This window comes from Otolemur garnettii, unplaced genomic scaffold (assembly GCF_000181295.1).
Source record: "Otolemur garnettii isolate 467f Iridium unplaced genomic scaffold, OtoGar3 scaffold00051, whole genome shotgun sequence".
Classification (NCBI taxonomy): domain Eukaryota; kingdom Metazoa; phylum Chordata; class Mammalia; order Primates; family Galagidae; genus Otolemur; species Otolemur garnettii.
In genome coordinates this window covers 4741003-4764964 of record NW_003852446.1, presented here as the reverse complement: position 1 = coordinate 4764964, position 23962 = coordinate 4741003, and the positions used below count along the sequence as shown (strand labels likewise).

The 23962-nt window shown below is 43.3% G+C and overlaps 1 long non-coding RNA gene and 1 other non-coding gene across 3 annotated transcripts in view; both read left to right on the top strand.

Moving 5' to 3' along the window:
- The first annotated feature begins 223 nt into the window (after positions 1-223).
- The window catches only part of LOC111725983, a 102499-nt gene continuing 78760 nt past the window's right edge, over positions 224-23962 (top strand). The window contains exons 1-3 of one of the 2 annotated variants that reach the window (XR_002773903.1): positions 224-346; positions 2568-2752; positions 17486-17811. This is a non-coding gene — a long non-coding RNA (uncharacterized LOC111725983). Of the gene's footprint in view, positions 347-2567; positions 2753-17485; positions 17812-23962 lie in introns of those variants that run through there. The other variant, XR_002773902.1, reaches the window with a different exon arrangement.
- TRNAQ-CUG lies at positions 14826-14896 on the top strand. Its single transcript has one exon. It is a non-coding gene; the product is annotated as a tRNA-Gln (tRNA).

The window sequence follows — 23962 nt, the reverse complement described above, 5'->3', positions numbered from 1 at the left end:
CGCAGCGCCCGGCCGTGGGCCAACGAGAACGGCTCCCAGAAGATGTCCCGGCCCCTTGAAAGATTTGTGGCTTCCCATTGGGTATGGACGCCAGAGAGGGCGGGGCTGCGGGTTGGTTCTGTAACCACGCGGCGGGCCGGTGAGGAGGAGGAGACCGGAGGGCGCCTGCGTGAGAAAGTGCAGCTCCGCCTCCTTGGCGCCGCGGGAAAGGGGCTTGCTCCTTGGATTCTGTCCCGCAGGCTCTCCGAGAAGTGGTGCCACCGATCTTCCTGTGTGCCTAGTCCTGCCGGTGCTGCAACTTTGGAGACTTCGATCAATACACGAGATGATGAACATTAGCTGCACGGTGAGAGCCAAAAGACAAAGCATCTGGTTTCTATAAGTGGTTCTGCCTCTAACTTGTCTTTAAAATTCACCTAACAGTTGTAAAATGCTGCTGCATCTGTTTAAGCAGAGATCCAAAAATCGGCTCCCTGTCTGTCTGCACCTCTGTTTCTTGTCATTTCCACTCTGGAACCCAGACTGAGGGAGCAGCCTCTATCTGGAAACTAGCTTGTCTCGTGGTGAAGGGAAAAGAGATAATTTAAACTGGCTCTCAAAGCTTCTGGCCCAAAATGGGCACATGTCACTTCTCAGTTTCCATAGACTAGAGCTAGTTACCCAACCATGTCGGAGTTCAGCGTGCTGATCCTCCTGCCAGGCCAGAGACTGGAAAATTGGATGAATGGTAAATGCACAGAATATTTCATATGTCTTCACACATTTGCAGTCCTGTCATATTCCAGAAGGAAAAGCTATTGTGTGTGTGTGTGTGAATAAAATCATTTCAGTTCAGCATAACACTGACTTTTCTAACAATGAGAATTGTCCAGTGAGAATTCTTTGTCAGTGTCACCAAAAGTATTTGTAGCAGAAGTTCCAAGCATGACCAGCTGTCAGAAGAGCTAGAGAAAGGATCTGGACACTAGGCAGGACCCTGGCCTGGAAGACCTTGTTGAATCTATCTGCCTCTATGGCCAAGTTGCAGTGAGAACTCCCTTCTTAACAACTCCTTTCTTAAAGGAGGGAGAGAAATTTTTAAAAACAAACAAAAGGAGTGAAAAGGGCCATTAAACAGCAGGGATGGAAGTGAGACCCCTTGCACATATGATTTCAGCAGATGCTGCTGCTGATTTTATGTGGAAGGTAAAGAAAACAGAATGAAAAGGGTTAGAGACTAGATGTCTAGGTTATGAGAAGAAGTTGGTCTGGATGCTTTGGGACATGCTGACCTGCTGGTAGAACTACTATTCAAAGATGTCCCCCCAGGAAGTTGGAGTTATAAGTCTGAAACATATGTAAAAATTGTGTATGCCCAGGAGCTCTGTGGGCCATATGGATATAAAGTCATTCATTCAACACCAATTTATTAAGTACTGGTTATATGTCAGGCTAGACATGGGAGTATAGCAAGGAACAAGTAAAATATAGACCCTACTCTCACAGACCTTCCAGTCCCTCACCACCATCACTTGATAGTTTAGGATTTAGTCTAAATCCTCTGGGTGAAGCAGAGGATTTAGATGAGACGTCCTGAAATTTACCTCTTGACCTTAACTTTGAGAATTACTCTAAAAGTACTCAATCAAGTTGAACTGTAAGGCAGATCTGATCCTTAACATGTCTTTGGTTTTCTCCCGGAACCACCTCCCAGAGGATAAATTAGAATAGGACAATCATACGCGTAAGTCATAAAAGTCAACAAAAATTTGTGAATGTTTGTGTTGTGCTAGGTACCAGCTGGTAGACGCATTATGCCTAGGGGCCATTTTGACTTTGGAACCATATAAATATTTTACATAACCATAATATATGGTAAAGTAAAGAGAGAGATGAAATGTAACAAACCAGTTTAGTCACATATCAAGTTGTCGGCACAACCCCACAGGGAATGACCTCAAGTTACTACCACAGCAATAGGAAAGGGAGGAGGGAGAAGGAGAGAGAAATATAAAATACAAAAATTTAGGCTCAGCGCCTGTAGCACAGTGGTTATGGCACCAGCCACATACACCGAGAGTGTGCGGGTTCAAACCTGAACCAGGCCAGCTAAACAACAATGACAACTGCAACAAAAAATAGCCAGAAGTTGTGGCGGGCACCTGTAGTCCCAGCTACTTGGGAGACTGAGGCAAGACAATTGCTTAAGCCAAAGAGTTTGAGGTTGCTGTGAGCTGTGATGACATAGTGAGACTCTGTCTCAATAAAAAAATAAAACACAAAAATTTAAAGCCTAGTGGTCCTAAATTGGAACTGGAAATATCAGTATAATTTCACAGTTATTTTCCCCTCCAGAAATATGTATCTTCTTATTCTTTCCACTGGAAAGACCTAGAAGTGAAGACCAGCCTGATAATAATTATTCTGAAAACTGATGAACAGAAGGAACTAAGGATTTATCCTTGTCTTTTTCGTATAGACTGAATTTCAATGTCTACAAATTGTAGATGAAGGACAGTTCTTTACTGAACAGTTTCCACTAATAAATACAAAAGGAATCATATAATTTTAACATCCCTGTCTTGCAGCCCCTAAGGAATTAATGGACTTAGCTGTTCTCTATATGGAGTCACATAGAGAACGTCTGTGTCAACTAGCAGCTCTGCACCTTGGACCCCATAGGAGATGAAGCACTCTCTCCCCTGCAAAATGTTCTTGCCTCCAAATCAAACTGGAATCCTGCCAAGCCTTTATGTTTCCCACCAGCTTACAGGTAGGTAATCTTTAAAATTAAAAATGGGGGGAAACATTTCAGAACAGATGACCTAGCATCTTTAACAAATAGCAAGATTAAGAGGGAAAAAGAGGAAGGAGAATCAACCAAATGAAATGGGTATGTCTTAGATGAATCTTGAATTGAACAAAACAAGTGGGAGGGAAAAAGACATTTGTCAGATAATTTGGGGCAGTTTAAACAATGACTGGATGTTTGATGATATTAAAGAATTTTCTAGGTGTGCAAATGGTAGCCAAGTGATTTTAATAATCAGTAATATGGCTGATAGGGAAGGCATTTGTAGGATGTATATATAGAGAGAGAGGTAAGAAGATGGGCCTGGAGTTAATTTTTGTTAAAGCACTGTGATATCTATGAAGAAGTTCACAGTAGTCTTCTCTCTACTTTTGCGTCCATTTGAAACTTTATTCAAAAAGCAGTCTGGGCTCGGCGCCTGTGGCTCAAGTGGCTAAGGCACCAGCCACATACACCTAAGCTGGCAGGCTCCAATCCAGCCCGGGCCCGCCAAACAATGATGGCTGCAACCAAAAAAATAGCCAGGCGTTGTGGCGGGAGCCTGTGGTCCCAGCTGCTTGGGAGGCGGAGGCAGGAGACTTGCTTGAGCCTAGGAGTTGGAGGTTGCTGTGAGCTGTGAGGCCACAGCACTCTACCCAGGGTGACAGCTTAAGGCTCTGTCTCAAAAAAAAAAAAAAAAAAAGCAGTCTGGATGCGAGACATCAGGGATAAAATATCAAACATTGGACTACTTCTTTTTACATTCCAATTTCTTGGCATTTGCTACACACAGCACATAAAAGCTGCTGGGGGACTTGCTTGGCAGGCAATTGCAAACATTTATTAACTTTCATTCATTCGTTACATGATATATATAGAACACCTGGTAGGAGCCAGGCTCTGGAGTTATAGGTGTCAGTGGCATAATAGACATGGTCTCTATGCTGTCCTGGAGCCTGTGGTCTGGCAAGTGGGGGGAGGGAGTGACAGAGATTTAGCTGATGACATATGGAATTAACCACACTGTTAACACATTTCAGTTGTGAGGAGTATAAGGGAAGGGGGCTGGGGTGATGGTAACACCAGCTGCTGTAACAAAATGCCTGAGACTGAGTAATTTACAAACAACAGACATTTATTTCTTACATTTCTGGTGGCTGAGAAGTCCAAGATCTAGGCATTGGCATTCAGTGCCTGGCGAGAGCCCTCTTGCTGCGCCTTCACATGGAGGAAGGAAAGGCAGAGAAGGGCCTAGGAGCCCCCTCTATCCTCTTTCATGAAGGTGCCATCCCCATTCACGAGGGCTCTGTCCTCATGACCTCATCACCTCCCAAAGGCCTCACCTCATAATACCATCAACTTGGGAGTTGCAACATGTGAATTTTGAGGGGCACATTCAGACCACAGCACTGAGGAAGAGACCTTTTAGATGGGATCTGAGAGCTGAGTAGCACTGGCTGAACAAAGGCAGTGGCAGGAGGAGGGAACGTGTGAGCCACAGCCCAAGGCACAGGACAAGGAAGATGTTCTTGAGAAATGGAGACAAGGTTGCCAGGAGATCAGCCTGGTCCTGTTAGACCTCATCAGGATTTAGACATTTTTCCTAAGAACAGTGGGAAGCCAAACAAGGATTTTAAAATTTCCTTTGCATTTTGTAAATATGGAAGAGGAACTGTACCCTTTCTTGATGGGCCCCCCAAGGAAATGAACAAGAAGAGGCCCCAGTGTCTTTTCAGGAAAGCACAGAGGTCCTGGATCCATATGTGGAAACAACAGTGGATATGCTCATTTCGATTAGCCAATGTGGAAATGTGGGAAAAATGGGTTCTGAACACTTGCCTATTGAAATCTGGGTATGCTCAAGCCAGAGAGAATACAAGCATGAAATGCTAGGGTCGGTCGCTATATCTGCATTTCAGACATGGCACCACCTGTGACTGATTCTGTGTGCCCTGCCAAGAGCGAGGTTACAACCTTTCCTTCCATCCGTGGGTTGCATCACCCTGGCTGGTGTTCAGTCAGAGCACTGATTGCATCATATCACAGTCCTTCTAAGTCTGGCCCCACTTTCTCATCACGCAGCCCACAGCTGAAGAGTCTGCCCTGAAGTCACTATCAATCATTTTCTGTAGCTGACAGAAGCAGCCTGTGGAAACCTAAGAGCAAGCCTACAGAGAGGCAATCTAGCATCTGAACTCTGGAACCAATCTGCCTGGTCTCAAATCCTGGCTCAGCCACAAGCTGTGTGACCTTGGGCAGGTTGCCTAAGCTCTCTGTGCTTCTGTGTTCTCATCTTTAAACTCAGCACAATAATAACAGTTATCTCATAGGACTGTTATGAAGATTGGATGGAGTAATATTTGCCTGATCCTTGACTGTAAACACATACGCTAATCTTTTAACCTGTTGGTGCCTTGGCTCCTTATTAGTAAAGCAAAGTTTAGAAACTATCTTCCAGACTGGGCACAGTGGCTCATGCCTGTAATCCCAGTACTCTGGGAGACTCAAGTGAGTGGATTGCTTGAGTTCAGGAGTTCGAGACCAGCCTGAGCAAAAGCAAGACCCCATCTCTAAAAAACCAGCCAGGCATTGTGGCAGACACCTGTAGTCTCAGCTACTTGGGAGGCTGAGGCAAGAGGATCACTTGAGCCCAAGAGTTTGAGGTTGCTGTGAGCTATGACACCACAATACTCTGCCTCGGGGACAGAGTGAGACTCTATCTAAAAGAGAGAAAGAAAGAAAAAAAGAAACTTCTATCTTCCAGGTACACTTTGAGAATCAATCAGTCAGGCACTTGGTAGATTTAAGGGCTAACTGCTATCGTTTTGGGAACACTGACAAGTTCTACCAAATAAAGAACAGCACATGACACTGGTAATACACAAGCAGGCCGAACAAAAGGCAGATTGTGTTCAGTGGAATATGCAGAGAGGTAGAGGTGCTTGGTGGCCTTTGCAGCAGTGGCTACAGCTCAAAGGTGCTACTGGGCCAAGTTCCCTGCTCGTAGCATTGCACTGGGCCCGGCTGATGCAGAACTGACTTAACCATCAGTAAATCTTGTCAATAGTCCAGAAACTAAACTTGAAGTTTACCCAACACGATGTACTATGAAATATAGGAAACAGTGACTGACTTTACCAAATAGCCATGATAAGAACTTTTGTTTTTGCAGTTTTTGGCCGGGGCTGGGTTTGAACCTGCCACCAATAAGACCTTTTTAATAAATATTTTTCTCATCTTGTAACTTGGATTCTTCTCATTATCAAAGAAACATGTTCATGTATTATAGAAATATAGAAACTAAAGATAAGTCCAAAATAAATGAAAATACTCTATAATCATATAGCCCACATAGCCACTGTTAATAAGGCACCTTCCAGCCTTTTCCAACACATTTATACATTTTTTAAAAATTAAATAGATATTAGAAGGTACCCAGTGTTCCAAAATAGGTGATTAAATATTTTTTAAGAATCTGATTTTTACCTCCTAATATTTTATGTAGGACCCAATCCCTTATCACTAGACAACCAGATGATTGTTTATTTTCACACTTATATGAGGTCTGACAAGTTTGCACACTCATCCCTCATCCTGAGGTATGTTAAGTGTCACATGCCTCACTGATGAATATCACTATAGTTGCCTTTGAGGAACTCCCCTTGGGAAGCTATACACTGATGCCAGCGCCTAGTCTACTCTTCGAAACAGTTATGCAACTGTTTTTCTGGAATGGCCACCAAAGCTGTTACTGTGTCACCCCCTGATGGCCTAATGCCATAAAAATGTCTTCCTTTCAATATTTCCTTTATCTTCAGGTAAAGAAAAAAGTCACTGGGGGCCAGATCAGCAGGGAAAGTCTTCTAATACAGTTATTTGATTATTGGCTGAAAACTCCCTCACAGACAGGGCCATGTAACCTGGTGCATTGTCGTGATGCAAGAGCCATGAGTTGTTGACCAGGATTTTCAGTTAAGATTTTTCTGTTTCTCTATCAATGTTTACTTGGTCTGTTATGATTCTCACAGGCAGCCAATGATTTTAACACACAATTCAACTAATTTTTGCAATTTTTGTCAGTTGTGCTCATTACTAGCCACCCTGACCTCTCTTGATCAGTGAGACTTTTTCTTCCCTACTAAAAACATTTAGTCCATTTGTATACCGCCATTTTCTTCAGGGCATTATCCCCATAAACTTGGACTACCATGTCCCTGATTTCACTTGCCAAGTTTAACAAGAAATTGTATGTTTATTGCTCTAATTCAAGCTCTGACATTCTTGTGATATCACACAATACCACACAGCAATAATGAATGCCACCCAGTAAGACACCATCACACATCAACACAAACACAGCTGTGAGACACTGATATACCAAGGTTATAGAACCTTAGCGAGTTGTTTGTACAGTGCTGCCCACCTAAGCACACAGTGGCAAGTTCATAAACTTAATTGGCAGACTTGTAAATTATCACCAAAGCAGGCTACCTCCAGTTACCTTGAACTCAACATATCATTATAATACTTCAAATCACTCCCACAAGTGAGAATCCCCCAATTTTCAGTAGTGCAGCGTGTGAAGAAGTGTGTACATAAATTGAGTCTGCACATCTAAAATGCCTCCCTGTCCATGCTTACACACCTCTTCATCCTGTGTCCAACTCTGTTAACCTCTCACACCTCCCTTTGTTCAGGGTGAAGGATCCTTTAGAGCAGCCGTCCTCAAACTATGGCCCATGGGCAGCCCGCTGAGGACATTTATCCAGCCCGCTGGGTGTTTTTGCTGCAGCTGCCTGTCCTGCTTAGCAGCCAACTCAACCCAGGGCCCGCAGTCCGGCCCTCCAATGGTCTGAGGGACAGTGAACTGGCCCCCTGTTTAAAAAGTTTGAGGACCCTTGCTTTAGAGAATAAACTCTTCCTTCTTCATTCTTTGGCCAAAGAATTAAAAGCCTGAACACCTGACCAATTGGATGCTCTTTCTCTGCAGTCAATATGAAGTTGGGAAAATACAGAGTTTTTAGTAACAAAATCATGCTTCATGAGCATATTTGTAGCTGTGGCTGCATCCAAATTATTATCTTTTAAGATAAATCCCTAGAGGTGAAATTGCTAGCTCCAAGAGTATACAAACACTTTAGGCTTGGATTCCTATTGCTACTGCATCCCCCTCAGAAGTGTGGGCCTATTTGCTGTCACAGCACCAGCCCATAGGGTTCAATCCATGCTCAGAAATCTATCCTGGGGCCCAAAGAGAACATTGTAGCTATAAAAAATGGCATAGTTTAAAAATATCATTGATTCTTAGGGTGGTGGTAAAGAGGCCAGAAAGTGAATGTGACTGATCAGTTCACGTGCTTCTCCAACATTCCCCTCCCGTCATGGTGGGTGCCCCAGCTGCCTTTCTGGGTCAGCTAGGGCCTTCCCTCATCCTTAGATGGGGGCAAAGATTGGTTTTGTTCTGGGCTTTTTCAAGAGTTGGTTACCATTGCAGGCAAATCCTATCACCAGTGGCAATGCTGCTAGTGTTATCTGAGTCACTGATGGAACACCTCCATTCAGTCTATCCTCGCAGTTGCTCTAGCCGCAGTAATTCTATGCTTAGGTACAAACAACTGACTACTTTCATTGCAGCTTTCCTGTGATTGTGTGCAAGCATGCATAATAGTTTATAATACATGGCTTGCATGTCTTCTTGTATTATAGTCTTTTAAAAAATCTAAAACTGATGTGTATAGGAAGGTTATACACTAACCACCTCCCCAAATTGACCACCTCCTTAAGTTGACCTCATTTTCATAGACAGGACATGCACCACAGGTATGTATCAGTACACTAGGCCTAATTCCTTATGTTGACCACCTCCATATACTGACCAGTTACAGTCTCTTGGATGGTCAACCTCAGAGGTTCCACTGTATTATCTATGAATTCCCTTTCCAGCTTGTAGAGTGTGTGCAACTGCTATGGAAGAAACCTGAGGTGTTTCTACAGCTTACTAGGGACCCCTGTCGGCACACATGAGCATTGCTTACTCAGTTGCTGGTTCTTGGGTTTATAAGTTTGTTAGCTCTAAAATTTGGAATTTGGTAAGGAACTAACCCCCTTTCTTCTTTTTTTTTTATTTATTGTTGGAGATTCATCGAGGGTACAAGAAACCAGGTTTCACTGATTGCATTTGTTAGGTAAAGTCCCTCTCACAATCGTGTCTTGCCCCCAAAAGGTGTGTCTCACACCAAGACCCCACCCCCTCCCTCCCTTCTTCTCTCTGCTAATCCCTTCCCCCCTCCTCCCTCTTTCTTCCTCTCTCTGCTCACCCCCTCCCCTTGTCATTAATTGTCCTCATATCAAAATTGAGTACATAGGATTCATGCTTCTCCATTCTTATGATGCTTTACTAAGAATAATGTGTTCCACTTCCATCCAGGTTAAAACAAAGGCTGTAAAGTCTCCATTTTTTAATGGCTGAATAGTATTCCATGGTGTACATATACCACAGCTTGTTAATCCATTCCTGGGTAGGTGGGCATTTAGGCTGTTTCCACATTTTGGCAATTGTAAATTGAGCTGCAATAAACAGTCTAGTGCAAGTGTCCTTATGGTAAAAGGATTTTTTTCCTTCTAGGTAGATGCCCAGTAATGGGATTGCAGGATCAAATGGGAGGTCTAGCTTGAGTTCTTTGAGGGTTCTCCATACTTCCTTCCAAAATGGTTGTATTAGTTTGCAGTCCCACCGGCAGTGTAGAAGTGTTCCCTTCTGTCCACAGCCACACCAGCATCTGCAGTTTAGAGATTTTGTGATATGGGCCATTCTCGCTGGGGTTAGATGGTATCTCAGGGTGGTTTTGATTTGCATTTCTCTAATAATTAGGGACGATGAGCATTTTTCATATGTTCGCTTGCCATTTGTCTGTCTTCTTTTGAGAAGGTTCTATTCCTCTCTTCTGCCTATTGATATATGGGATTGTTGGCTTTTTTCATGTGTTTACATTTGAGTTCTCTATAGATCCTAGTTATCAAGCTTTTGTCTGATTCAAAGTATGCAAATATCCTTTCCCATTGTGTAGCTTGTCTATTTGCTTTGGTTGTTGTCTCCTCAGCTGTACAGAAGATTTTCAGTTTAAGTCCCATTTGTTTATTCTTATTGTTGCAATTGCCACGGCAGTCTTCTTCATGAAGTCTTTCCCCAGGCCAGTATCTTCCAGTGTTTTTCCTATACTTTCTTTGAGGATTTTTATTGTTTCATGCCTTAAATTTAAGTCCTTTTTCCATCTTGAATCAATTTTTGTGAGTGGGGAAAGGTGTGGGTCCAGTTTCACAAAGTCCCTTGAATTGCCCTCAGCCTTCTCTCCCATCTGCCACCACTTGACTCCACCCAGGCCATTACCTAAAGTGAATCTTGGTCATTACTGTTGAAGGGACTTTGAACAAGTCAAGTCCCTAGTGTGTTTGGGCCCTGCGCAGGGGGAATGAGGTAAAATTGGGTTTCCTGTCTGCAACCAGGTCTAGTCATAGCAGGTTCTGACCTGCATTTTCCATTTGTGCTATCCTGAGGTCTACACTTCTCTACTTCCAGCATGTGTCAGCATCGCCTTGAGCTTGTTAAAATGCAGCAAGCATATCAGTGCCACCCCCAGAGTTTCTGACTTGGTGAATTTCTGGGGGGTTGCAGAGACTGCATTTTTGCTGACCTCTGTGGGGATGCCAATGTGGCTTATTTGGGGACCAGCTCACATGTTACCTTAAATACTTATCCATGGGGGAACAATATTTATCAGTGTCATATTAGGACACCATGAGACCATTGTCAGTTTCCAAAGCTTTTGGATTTTAAGAAATTTTGACATTTTCTAAAGGCTGCAAATCACCCTACAGGGCTGCAACACAGACTAGACGGTGGCCCCTTGCGAATCCTTTCCCCAGAGTGGAAGGAGACATGATGAAGTCTCCACAGGGGACCCCCTGAGAGAGCCCCATGTGCCCTTCAGTAAAATACTTAATTGATAAAAGCTAATATTACTCCTCTTGGCAAATTTGCAACCTCTGCTTTAAAAGAACAGTGTCTTTCGGCAGCCTAAGTGGTGTCTTTGCCGGGGAGAACCAGAGTCTCAAATTGCTGGAGAACTTTATTGTTTGTGTATTCTTTTAACCCTTGTTCCTTTTAATCATTTGGAAAATAAAAATCCTCATAGGCTCTCTCAAAAATGAATAAATAGGAGAGAAAGAAAGAGGAAAAGAAAATGGAGGGAAGAACGAAAGAGATTAAGAAGAAAACAATGAGAGGAGGGAGAGAACTCACTGGAAAGATGAGGGAAGCAGCATTTTAATGGGGGGAGAAGAGAGAGGAAACAAAATGTCACTTCCCCAAGGGGCTGGCATTTGCCAAATCCACAGCATTTTGCCAATGAGGTAGACTCTGAATCTGTCCCTGGCCCACCAGTGGTCCTGCCTCCTGGCAGACACATCCTGTGTGGTTGACCCCTACATGGTATCAGGGCTGGTCTGTGTGACCAACAGCACGTGGCCAAGGTCACACTCTGTCACTTGGGAGTTGAGGTTATGAGAGACACTGATTTCTCCTGGCTCTCTGGCCACTGGGTGTACAGGGTGAGGTCCTGAGCACTGCCACCAGCCCCACGAGGGAGCCATGCAGCAGATCCCGGGCCATGTCCTCACTGCAAACTCCTGAGTCCCTGAGTCCAACCGGTCCAGCTAAGCTGCCCCTGGATCCCTGCCCCACTGAAACTATGTGTCATAAAAGTCCATTCCTCTGTGCCACCACATTCTGTATGGAGACAAGACAGATATCTGGCACCCCAAATGCACAAGGACAGAGTCCGCACACCTTCCCTGCACACCTTCCTCTCAACAGCTGGTCCACCTCTAGTTCCCATGTCCATGGCAAGGTAAGGACCAGGATTTACGTGGCCTGAACTGCACATTTTCAGGTCACAGCAGGAGCAAACAATGTATCATGGTAGCGTAACTGGGCCACTTCCCCAGCCACATCAAAACTAAGGGACATAGCATTTTGGCATCCTGGGGATTCCTCTGTGCCACCCCAACTGGAGGGCTCTGCCCTACCTGATCTTTAGGAGGCCTCGTAGCCTTTCTCACCAGGGGCCTCATCCAAGCCACACAGAGAAGTTAATTCATTACCTATAATAGATGCTTTGGGACATCAGGGACTAATTCCCATCCAGGCAGAGAAAGGCTAGAGGACAACTGGAACAGCTAGTGAGACACCATGTCTTTATGAAAGAAGGAAATCATGACATTAGAGACTTAGAGGTGGCAATGGCTATACAGTCCTTTTGCTCATAAATGAAGAAACCAAGGCCCAGATAGGTTACGTACTTTGTCTGAGGTCACATAGCTAGTCAGTAACGGAGCTGACTGGAACTCAGAATTCCTGGGTTTTAGCCTAAATTCCTGTTGTATTAGACTTTTAATAAAGATTGAATCAGTCCAAGAAGTTAGACTGTCTGCAATTCCAGCAGAATTCAGCATAAACAGAATACTATAAATGTCTGCAAATTAACTCTAATCTTCTACACCTTAGGCCCTCCATTAACCTATGAAGTGCTCTAACCGGGGAGCCCCACTGCAGGGACAGGCCAGTAACATTTGAAGGACCCTAAGCAGAAGTCCATATTTCAGAGAACCTATAAATACCACCGATCTCATTAATTAACCTAAATATTAGGAATAATTTTTTTTTGAGACAGAGTTTCACTTGGTCACCCATCGGTAGAGTGCCATGGACAGCAACCTCAAACTTTTGGGCTTAAGCGATTCTCTTGCCTCAGCCTCCCAAGTAGCTGGGACTACAGATGCCCACCACAATGCCCAGCTATTTTTAGAGATGGGGTCTCCCTCTTATTCAGGCTGGTCTCAAACTCCTGAGCTCAAACAATCCACCTGCCTCAGCCTCCCAGAGTGCTAGGATTACAGGTATGAGCCCCCATGCCCGCCTGGGAAGCAAGTTTTGATAGAGGCAAAAGGGGTGAGAACAAGCTTCCCTTAACTACCCAGGCCCTGCTGAGACTGACTTAGGCAACAGAAGTGGGAGTGCTCTTCACTGCTGTCCCCGGGAAGGAAGATTCCCCAGGCCTGGGCTGAATTAAAGGGGTGTGACTCCAGGCACTTTGAGGCAATGCAGCCAGCTGCAGGGAGAACTGGAACCCTTCTTGTCTGGAGCCAAGGTCAGCACTGGGAAGTCAATTTCATGTGTGCCATCCAAAAGGTGAGTTCAGGACAGAAAACCAGTATAGAATGTTACTTGTGCCTGGCGGCAATGGTCAAAATATTTAACAGGTGTAATACAGAGATGTGGATATAGAAATACAATATATAGAAAGGGAGATATTTGGATGAATTGGTACACATTATATATTAATCAAAATTGAAATACATAGAATTCATTTCATTCTCTGAATTCTATATGCTTACACATCCTAAGATGGCTCATTAAATAACTCACCAAATAGTTCTAATAATTTTAATTTTTCAGTTGATTTTTAGAAAATCTTGATGTAGTTTGACATGGGCTGTTACTACCACATAATGCCCCTGAGTGAGTAATGATGTGATGTAGAGAACATCCAATTCTTCTAACGGTGACACCATGAACTTGATAGTCATTAGGTAACTTGTAGTCTCAATTTGTAGATAATTCATTTTAGTATTATGTTGTTCAAGATGCTGATGTCTCTCTCAGCTTCTGCTAAAGTTAGAGCGTTGACATTTGAAGACTTTTTGGCTCTTATAATTCTGTTTGAGAATTTTGTATATTAAACATTTCGTTTATTTTCATGACATTTCATGCCTAAATCCTGAAAATCATTTATTGAAATTTTGTGTGAAGTTCTTTGCCTTAAAATGTTGCTGGTTTTTTTCAATCCAAAGAGATTCACAAACATCAGTTGGTCAAATTTCAGATTTCCATATTATGTGTTTTGTCTTCGTATTTGTCAGCAAACAATAAATCCACTTTTGAACAATTTTTAAGGCAAATAAATAGTATTTCTTCTTAGAACTGACATTTATTTAGTTTCAAAGGGTACATTCTAATTTCTTGTCTCTGCAGTATCATCCATCTTTCTTTTATACTTGGCTGTATTTTGTTTTATATACTCAATAACTTTTCCCTTCCATCTAATTGATCTGCTAGCTTTTATATAGAAACATTTCTTTCTTGTAAAGCTGAAGAAAGCTATTGACACCTCACTTAGAATATCATTGATTAAAATTGGCACCATGGGCCATCCGTACATATTAGTGTTTCATTTACTTTTAATAAAGTTTATGGCCTTTTTTAGTTTGAAAAAAAAAAAAGATGATTGATTGTTCTTTGGCATCCTCGCTTCAAAGATGACAAAGAAAAGAAGGACCGACAGTCCTTCCAAAAGGCCCGTGGCCATGTGCAGCTCCTCGGCTGCGCGAACCTCGCCCGCTGCACGCCTCAAGACAAAGCTATAAAGACGAGGGTCAAGAGGAACCCAGTGGAGGCCGCAGCTGTCAGGGGTATTTCGGAGGCGAGTGTCTCGGATGCCTCTGTGCTTCCCAAGCTCTAGGTGAAGCCACCTTAACTGTGTGAGATCCGCTACAGACAGCAGGGTAGGCAGGGACTGTTCTCCGGAAGCCGGCAAGGGCCAAACATCTCCACCCGGAAGTAGAGGTGCGGATGCTGCCCCACGACCTCCCCCAAAGCCCATGGAAGCAGTTGAGTCCTTGAGGACTGAAGAAAAACTATCCTTTGGGGAAAAAATAAAATGGAAATTCTACTTCCCCCAAAAAGAATATCATTGATTGAAGCCAAATCTCTTGAAACTATGCCATATATACCATGGGATATTAATCAACCCTAAAAAAGAATGAAACACTGTCTCTTGCAGCAACTTGGATGAAACTGGAGACCATTTTCCTAAGTGGGATGTCTCAGGCATGAAAAACCAACAGCACACGTGCCATCTACTGAGTGAGATGTGATCGGTGGGCACACGTGGGCATTAAGAGATAGAAAAGGCCTTGGGAAGCATATTTGCACGTGAGTGGTTCCATGGTGTAATGGCAGCACTCTGGCCTCTGAATCCAGCAATCCGAGTTCGAATCTCGGTGGAACCCCAAAAATAACTTTTTAGCCCCATGCTGTAATCCTAGCACTTTGGGAGGCCAAGGCCATTCATTGTATTGCCCCAGCTCACAACTTCCACACCCACCAGAACCAGAGTGAGACCCCTGTCTTTAAAAAAATAGCTGGCCTGTGGGGCGGACCCCTGTACTCCCAGCTACTTGGGAGGCTCACGCGACAGAATCACGTGACAGAATCACGTGATTCCAAGACTTGGACGTTACTGGCAGTTGTGACGTTACCAGTTGTGACATCACTGGGAAGGGCAAGCTAAAGACCCTAACTGAAGCATGACTGTTGGCCGGGCGTGGTGGCTCACGCCTGTAGTCCCAGCGCTGTGGGAGGCCGAGGCGGGTGGATCACCTGTGCTCAGAGGTTCGAGACCAGCATGAGCCAGAAGGAGAGCCAGAGTGAGACCCCGTCTCAACCAAAATTGCCGGGCGTTCTGGCAGGCGCCTGTAATCCCAGCTACGTGGGAGGCTGAAGCCATTAAACCCAGGGACCCAGGGGTTGGCAGAGGTTGCTGTGAGCTATGTACCCTACTGAAGAACACAAAGCAAAACTCTGTCTCCTCCATTAAAAAAAAAATAAATAAAATAAAAGCAAAAAAAAAAAAATTTTTTTTAATTTTTTTCAGATATAGTATTTAGTGAATTACACTTCATTTCTATTAAAATGAAAAAATAAAATAGAAAAAAAAATTTTAAACTTCAAGTTAAACAACTGAATACAAAATTCAAAAAAAAAATGTTTCCAGATACAATGTTTAATGAATTACACTTCATTTCTATTAAAATGACTACACGGGGATTGATATCATCTCCAAAATGTTTCTGCAGCTCTCACCCTACCCGCTACCTCAGGAGAGCCAAATGTTCTTCTCATTTTCATCACTTTCATTTCTAGATTTGCAGATGTTATACTTCGGTCTTTCCAATTATTATTATTATTTTATTTTTTGCAAAGATGGAGTCTGTGTTGTTCAGGCTGGTCTCCCAACGCCTGACCTTAAGCAATTCTCTCACTTCGGTCTCCCAAAGTATGGACATTACCCGTGTCAGCCACTTTGCCCAGCTAATTATTATTTGGGAAAGGCAGTATATTATAAGATTTATTGAGAAAGGATTTTAAATCTGTTACTTCAGGGGGCCTCAAACTTTTGCAGTAATCAACCGAAAGGGAGATATTTTAGGATTGGCCGGACACACAGCGTCTATAGCAACTACTCAATTCTGCTAGCGTGGCAAGAAAGCAGCCACGGACCCGAGATAAATGAATGGGTGTGGCTGTCTTCCAATAAAACTTTGTGGACACGAGAATTTGGATTTTATATAATTTTCACTTGTCACAAAACAGCTTTCTTCTTTAGCTCATAGGCTGTACAAAATGAGGTTGCAGGCCACATTTGACTCCTGTGCCCAGGAAACAATCTCTGTTTTTCCTGATTCGTATTTTTATTGCCTTCTCCAAAGATAACTGAATACAGAGTCTTACTTCCGATTTAAAATATCCAGAGGGATTTCTAAAATTCTGACTGAAGCTCTATTCTTTTTAGCAGGCAATGAACTTTTTCCGTAAATATTTGTCATTTAAATAATTTGTCTCCTGGCTCGGCGCCTATAGCACGGTAGTTACGGCACCAGCCACATACACTGAGGGTGGCAGGTTCCAACCTGGCCCAGGCCAGCTAAACAACTGCAACAAAAAAGTAGCCGGGCATTCCGGCGCGCGCCTGTAGTCTCAGTTACTTGGGAGGCTGAGGCAAGACGATCACTTAAGCCCAAGTGAGTTTGAGGTTGCTATGGGCTGTGACATCACTGCACTCTACAGGGCGACATAATCAGACTCTGTCTCAAATAAATAATTTGTCTCAAGCCCCAACAGTAGAGTATGGTTTATTACTTCTTTTGCTTCTGTAACATCAACAAAACCTGCGAAACTACCCTCTGAGTCTTAAATTTTATAAGTTAGGCAAGTTATTAAAATAATTTGTTGTGGAAAAGTTGGAGAACCCTTGATAATTATTGAAAGGTTTATCTCTTGGTTTCAGACGTTTTCCTAAAAATTATTTTCTCACTTCACTGGGTACGTTTTGCCATAGGAAGGGCCTTAAGTCTTAAGCATTCGTATGCTCATAGTGATATTATTCTTTCTTTGAAGTTCTCATAAAAATTTCCTTTCTGAAAAAACTTGGTTATTTTTAACTGCACAGTGGATAATGTTTAAAATTCTAGCTGTGTTTTCTAAATGTTTTTCATTTGCTTTTTGCCATTATGATCAAATTTGAGGGGAGGTAATTTTATGAATGCAAAAGGTATGAAATTGATTCTTGACAGTATTCCCATTTTGTCCTCATTGATGGTCGTGGACATTTTTCCCCAAAAGCATAAATTTTAACAGAATTTGAATGCCATTTTGATGCAAACCACATTTAGCACTTTCCAATTTGAGCGGTACAAGTTTGGGGTACATTTGTACCTAACATTTATGTCAGGAGGAATAATAAGCTACCTGCATTTTTTTGTGGAAATAATTAACCTAGTTTTTTATTGTTGAAGTACAGATTCTTTTATTTTGGACAGGGAGGAGAAAGACTGAGAACAGGATCTTGGAAAACAGCAATATTTAACCATCAAGGAGGCTGCAAAGACAAGTCTACGAAGAAGACTAAGAGCAAACTCTCAAAGAGGAGGAGGATGTGAAGTGCAAGGGTGAGAATAAGAAGGCCTTAACTGTGGCTCATGCCTGTAATCCCAGCACTGTGGGAGGCCTAGGCGGGTGGATTGCCTGAGCTCAGGAGTTCAAGACCAGGGTGAGCCAGAGCGAGACCCCCCCTCTCTAAAACAAAGCTGGCATTGTAGTGGGGGCCTGTAATACCAGCTACCTGGGAGGCTGAGGCAAGAGAATCACTTGAGCCCAAGAGTTTGAGGTTGCTGTGAGCTGTGACATCACAGCAGTCTACAGAGGGCAACAAAGTGAGACTCCATCTCAAAAAAAAAAAAAAAAAAAAAAAAGGTCCTAACCCCTCCGTGTGAGCAGTTGCTGGGACTTTGTAGGTAAGGTCTGAAGGAACTTGCAGTGGTTGGGAAAATGAATGGGAGATGAGAAGTGAAGAGCATAATAAAGAAGTTAGAGGAAAAGGGAACGAAAAAAATTGGTTCTGGCAAGATGAGAGAGAGGGCAAAGAGAGGGTTTGATTGGAAGGTGTTTATAGCCTAGATGAATAAAAGGTAGAGGAGGGATGGGGATTGCAGATGCAGGAGAATCAGGTAACTGAGGACCGGGACGGGAGGCAATCCAATGCCTGGGTGGATGAAAAGCGGACACAGAAGTAGAGGGAAGACCACTAGCACCAGAAGCAGAAAGAATCCATCTGACTCCACTGGTAGCACAAAAGGCTTTCTACTTGGCATCTGTGTCTGAGGTGGTCCCACGCTGACAGTACAGGACTTTAAGGTGTGATGTGAACGCTGGAGACTGTTGCTGTGGACAGTGGGAGCAGGAGGATGTGATCAGAGAGCAGGGCTGTAGAGTTGAAGAGTTTAAGATCCTGGGTAAGCCCTGTAACTAGCTCTCTCCAACTGCCTTGCCCCAGCTTTACTGATACTGCCAAGCTGTGATGTCATCAAATAGGAAATTAAGACGATGTAGCCTATATTTTGTGCCTGGGATTTTCCGGTTTCATTTCCTGCTGCTTCTTACCGTGGACAACCATTTACATGGAGATTGACCCCTTCACAGCAGATCACATAATCTTATTAAGGATTGGGAGCTAACAGCTAAGGGCAACCCAGTGGTCCATCCACTGGTCTTACAATGTTGTGAATCCCTAGGCAACTCTGCCTTTTTTTGTTTGTTTGTTTTGGAGACAGAGTCTCACTTTGTTGCCCCCAGTAGAGTGCCATAGTATCATATCTCACAGCAACCTCAAACTCTTGGGCTCAAGCAATTCACTTGACTTAGCCTCCCCAGTAGCTGGGACTATAGGCATCTGTCAAAATGCCCAGCTATTTTTAGAAACGAGGTCTTGGTCTGGCTCAGGCTAGTCTCTAACCTGTGAGCCCAGGCAGTCCACCCGCCTCAGCCTCCCAGAATGCTAGGATTACAGGCATGAGCCACTGCGCTGGGCAGGAATAATTGTTAATCGGTGAAATAACTGGGGTTCAAGATATATAGTTGGCTAAAAGGATTCTGAGGGACCCGAGCCCTTGCCTCAATAGAGTAGAACCATCAGACAAGCCTGGGGTCTAACACCATTGGAGTGATGGTCTTGTGCCTGCCACTTAGGAGGAGTAGGAGTTTCAGGAAAAAGCTTGTTACAGTGCCCCAAAGGGCAGAACAGGCCCTCATCAAATTCACAGGAACAGACTGTATATCAGGTTTTGTGCCTACATAAATAAATGATTTTGACTGAATCCTCTCTAGGACTTCTTTTATTATAGCGTGAGAGTCACGTTGTGGAGAAGGAAGGAGACAAAAAGTGTCTGCCAACTATAATTGTGGGAAGCTACTATATTTATCCAAACAACCTGACAGCAGTGTAGGGCCAAATTCATTCATTCTTCCAATAGATATTTTGAGAGGGCCTATTCTAGGACTTGGAGATATGAAACGAAACAAAACAAAACAAAACAGGCAAAGCCCCACGTTGTACAGTGGCTTAGATCAGTTTACAACAAGTGGGTTTCCAAAGCAAATGGTAGATTCTACAAAAAGGTATCCTAAATACTTTGGAAAGCCTTGAGAAAGCAAAGATTTCAATCTCTACGGCTCTTTAAGAAGGAAACAATTATAGATGTCATACAAGAGAAAACCCTGAATTGTGTGTGAAACTAAGAATCAAGGAATATTTAGTGATTCTCCAAGTGCAGTCCCAGAAAAGCAGAATCAAACATAAAAGGGGACACCTGTTAGGAATCGAGATTCTTAGCCCTCACCCCAAAGCTCCTAAATAAGAAACTCTGGAAGAATGGCAGTGTTTGATTTAAAAAGCTTTCCAAGTGATATGGATGCCAAGTTTAAGAATCACTGATGTACTTCATAACAAAGGCCAATTCCAGGTGGCACTCTCTCATAAGTAACAAAAATATTTTTATCCTACAACTGTTTGATAATCCCACCAGATGGCATTATAACACGAGAAATAAAACCATATATCTACTGAAATTACAGGAAAACACCGCTGGTGGCACTCTAACTTGGATACAGCAGAGTCCCCACTTATCCAGTCTTGCTTTCTGTGCTTTACGTTACCTGGTGTCAACCTGGGGCTGAAAATATTCCATGGAAAATTCCAGAAATAAACAATTCTGGAGTTGTTTAAAATTGCATGTCCTATGAGTAGTGTGAAAAAATCCTGCCCTGTCTCAACCTAGGATGAGAATTGGTCCTTTGTTTGGCATTTCCACACTTGTCTATGCTACTTGCCCATGAGTCCCTTAATATATAGAATTTAGTACTATTCCCAATTTCAGGCATCTGCTGGGGGAGCCAGCAACATATCCTCTGCAAATTCTGTTGTGCAATCACCTGACAGTACCACCTGGTGGCATTCTAACCTGAGCACTGCAGTAGGGAAAGTAGACATGAAAATTTCATATCTGCATGTAATTATGTGGAAATTCTACTTGCTGGCACGCTAACCGAATTAATAAGAAAAATATCTGCTTTCACAGAGGGTGCTCTAACATAAGAAATAAAATCCTGTTCTGTCATTACGCGAAAATTCCACAGGAGGTGATCTAACATAGCAAAACTTAAAAAAAAAAAAAAAAAACTGTCCTGCATGCTTGAAGATGGGGCTCTAACAGAAGAAATAAGAAAAACCCAGCACCTGCAATTAGGAATAAATTCCACATGATGACACTCCAACATAAGAAACAGAAAAGGTTGGAGCCACAATTACGTGCAATGTCCACATGCCAGCGCTCTAATAACAAGAAAAAGTCCACTCTAAAGTTACATTAAAATTTCGGGGGGTGATACTCATAAGAAATAAGAAAACTTGCCACGTGTTTATGGAATTCACTGGGAACTTAAGCAAATATATATATAGATGTGCATGTATGTATGTATCAAGAAATACGTGATAAACTTATAGATTCAACTTATTTACTTAGCAAGTTAAAGTGTAAATTAAAACTTAGTATATATTTTTTGAGTGCTTTAAATACCAGAATTATGTTTATTCTTTGTGTTGTTTATACATTCTTCCCACCACTAGCATATCCCTGTGGTCAGCAACCAAATACTGTAGTTTTTCAATCTACTCAGCCTCTTCTATAGTAGCTGATGCATAATAGGAATTCAATGTACATTTTTTTTTTGAGACAGAGCCTCAAGCTGTCCCCCTGGGTAGAATGCCGTGGCATCACAGCTCACAGCAACCTCCAACTCCTGGGCTCAGGCCAGTCTCCTGCCTCAGCCTCCTAAGTAGCTGGGACTACAGGCGCCCAACACAACGCCCGGCTATTTTTTGGTTGCAGCCGTCATTGTTGTTTGGCAGGCCCGGGCTGGATTCGAACCTGCCACCTTAGGTGTATGCAGCTGGCGCATTAGCCACTTGAGCCACAGGCGCCGAGCCTCAATGTACATTTATCAAATAAAGAATTAATAAATCTGTGAGAAGTCACTGAAGATCAAATGAATAGAAGAAAGAAAATATGAATAGAATAAAAATCTAGGGCTTTTGAGCACTATTCCCAAGACTTCTGTATCCTGCAATTGGACAAGTAGGGTGTAATGTGTAGGAAAATGTGATTGAGGCTGAAATAACAATCATGTTAATTTAAATGCTTTCAGGTTGAGATTTCTAGAAAAGTGAATTAAAAGATAAATTAGCAAAGTTAATTTTGAAAAAGAAAGAAATTTAGTAAGAAGATGAGGTCTGATTTTGTTTTCAAAAGCCATTGAAATTATTTCAGTAACTTAATTGTCCCGGATCTTGGTCTTCAAACTCAATGGGTTGATCTCCCAAAAGAGCCTAGGAAAGCTGCCTTTATGGGTCCTCTCAGGATTCTTGGGACAGGGCTTATCACTCGGCCCAAGGCTGGGCTTGACCAACAGCCAGGGAGGAGGTAAGAGCTTTGTGATTTGCAGATAAGACACACTAGAGGCCAGAACTCACTTAGAAACCCAGGGAGAAGCCAAGCTGGTCTTCCTACCACTGATGGCTCTTTGTGTTCCTAATTAGTTACCCTGAACCCATAGAGTCCCATCCCCTCATCGCATCAACCCAGGAGTTTGATGTTATGGTAAGCTATGATGATGCCTTTGCACTCTAGCCTGGGCAGCAGAGTATGACCCTGTCTCAAAAACAACCACCACCAAACCCCCCAACTAATGTCATGGTCAGCTGCTTCTGGGTCTCCCACTGTAACTGGCTGTCTTAGGTAGTGCTCCCCCAGAGCAGGTCTTGAGAAGGTTTGGGCACAAGCAGTTTACTAGGGAGAAGGATCAGTCAGGGAGTGAGGAAGTGAGCCAGGGAAGAAAAAGAAGGAAATGCATGGATCATTATGAAAGTTTTGAGATACACAAAAGTCAAGAAACATAAAATCCATGTGGATGGAAACAAATGAGGCCTTCTCAAGAACATGGACAAGCTGAGCAAGTTGAAACTTGCATGGGTAGATCCGAAAGGTCGCTATTGACTATGTTTCATGGAAATGAAATAATGAACCATAACATAGTCTGTCTGAAAACTTTTGTAGTGACACATACAAAGTCTATTAAGGAGGATGGTTACTTCTGTGTCAACTGGGGCTTCAAACCTCTGAGAAGCTCCAGAAGAGTGTGGATCACACCTGAGGGGAGAGGCAGCTGGGATATTCATCCTCCTGTTCCCATTCATTACTGGTTGAAGGAGGCCTCTTGGACCCCTGCTTGCTACTCTGGCCTTCCTTGTAGACTGGCTAAGTGCCTCCCACAGCCAGACAAAACCCCTGGCTGCAAGGTGACAGGTACTTCCAGGAAGAAGCCCCCAATGAGCTCAGGAATGGTGACTGCCAAGGGCATCACTTTTGGTTCACTGACAGCGTTGGCCACCTTGGCTCCACAGTGAACGAACACACCACAGATGCCCCCTCAGTATTTTTCAAATAAGCTTATAACACTTGTATCTTTTCTTACAGGATGGAAGAGTTATAATTTTTCAGAGTAGGAGGTGAACTGAGGCTCAATCTAAGCCAAGTTTCCCACTTCACAAACGAGCAAGCAGATCCAGACAAGTGAAAGGGGTGGATTCCCTGTGCTTATGTGTGGGACCCTGGAGCTGATGATTTTAGTCACTGACATGCAGTGATGCACCCAGCTCTGTACAGCGGGTTGCAGGGTTCTTCCCTCAGACATTCCAAATGTTCTTCTGTTCCAGAGCTTTGAACTTGCTGTTTTCTTCTGCATAGAATGGTCTCCCCCAGATCTTTGCCTGGCTCACTCTTTCTTCGCATTATTCATGCTGTGGCTCCAATGTCACTTTCTCATGGAGGCCACGTTGGCCTATGGTTATAGATAAGTTTAGGGAGACATCATCACCAAATGGTCAAAGCATGTGAAAGGCTCAGGAAATGGGCAGGTGGTGTGGGCAGGAGGAAATGAAGGGGGATTCAGAGCAGAGGCATGTTCAGCAGGGGCAGATTACAGAGTGGTCTGATTCATTTTGGTTCACTGCAGTACTGGGTATCTTTTGTTTTCACTACTGAAACTCCACTTTGCACTGTCTCCGTCTTCTGTGGCCAGGAGGTTGACCTGTGTGAACTGTGTCAACTGACCCCTTGCTCAGTGGCTCCTCGTTGGGTCTAACCAGTGAGTGACACCAGCAAAAGCTGCCCCCCTTCCTTCCCTTGGAATTCTGAAGTGCTCATGTGATCCTTTACAAATAAATCCTGTATTAAACCTGTCTCGACTTAAACCAGTTTGCAAGTTCTGTTTTTCTGCTAGGACCTTGACCGATACAATTACTTAGTGTACCTAAGACACAGCCATTCCACTCAGCCCCTGTTTATTTTAGAAGCTTTTCCACAAACATCTGAAATGACGTTATGCAAAGACTCCTGTAGGGTTCT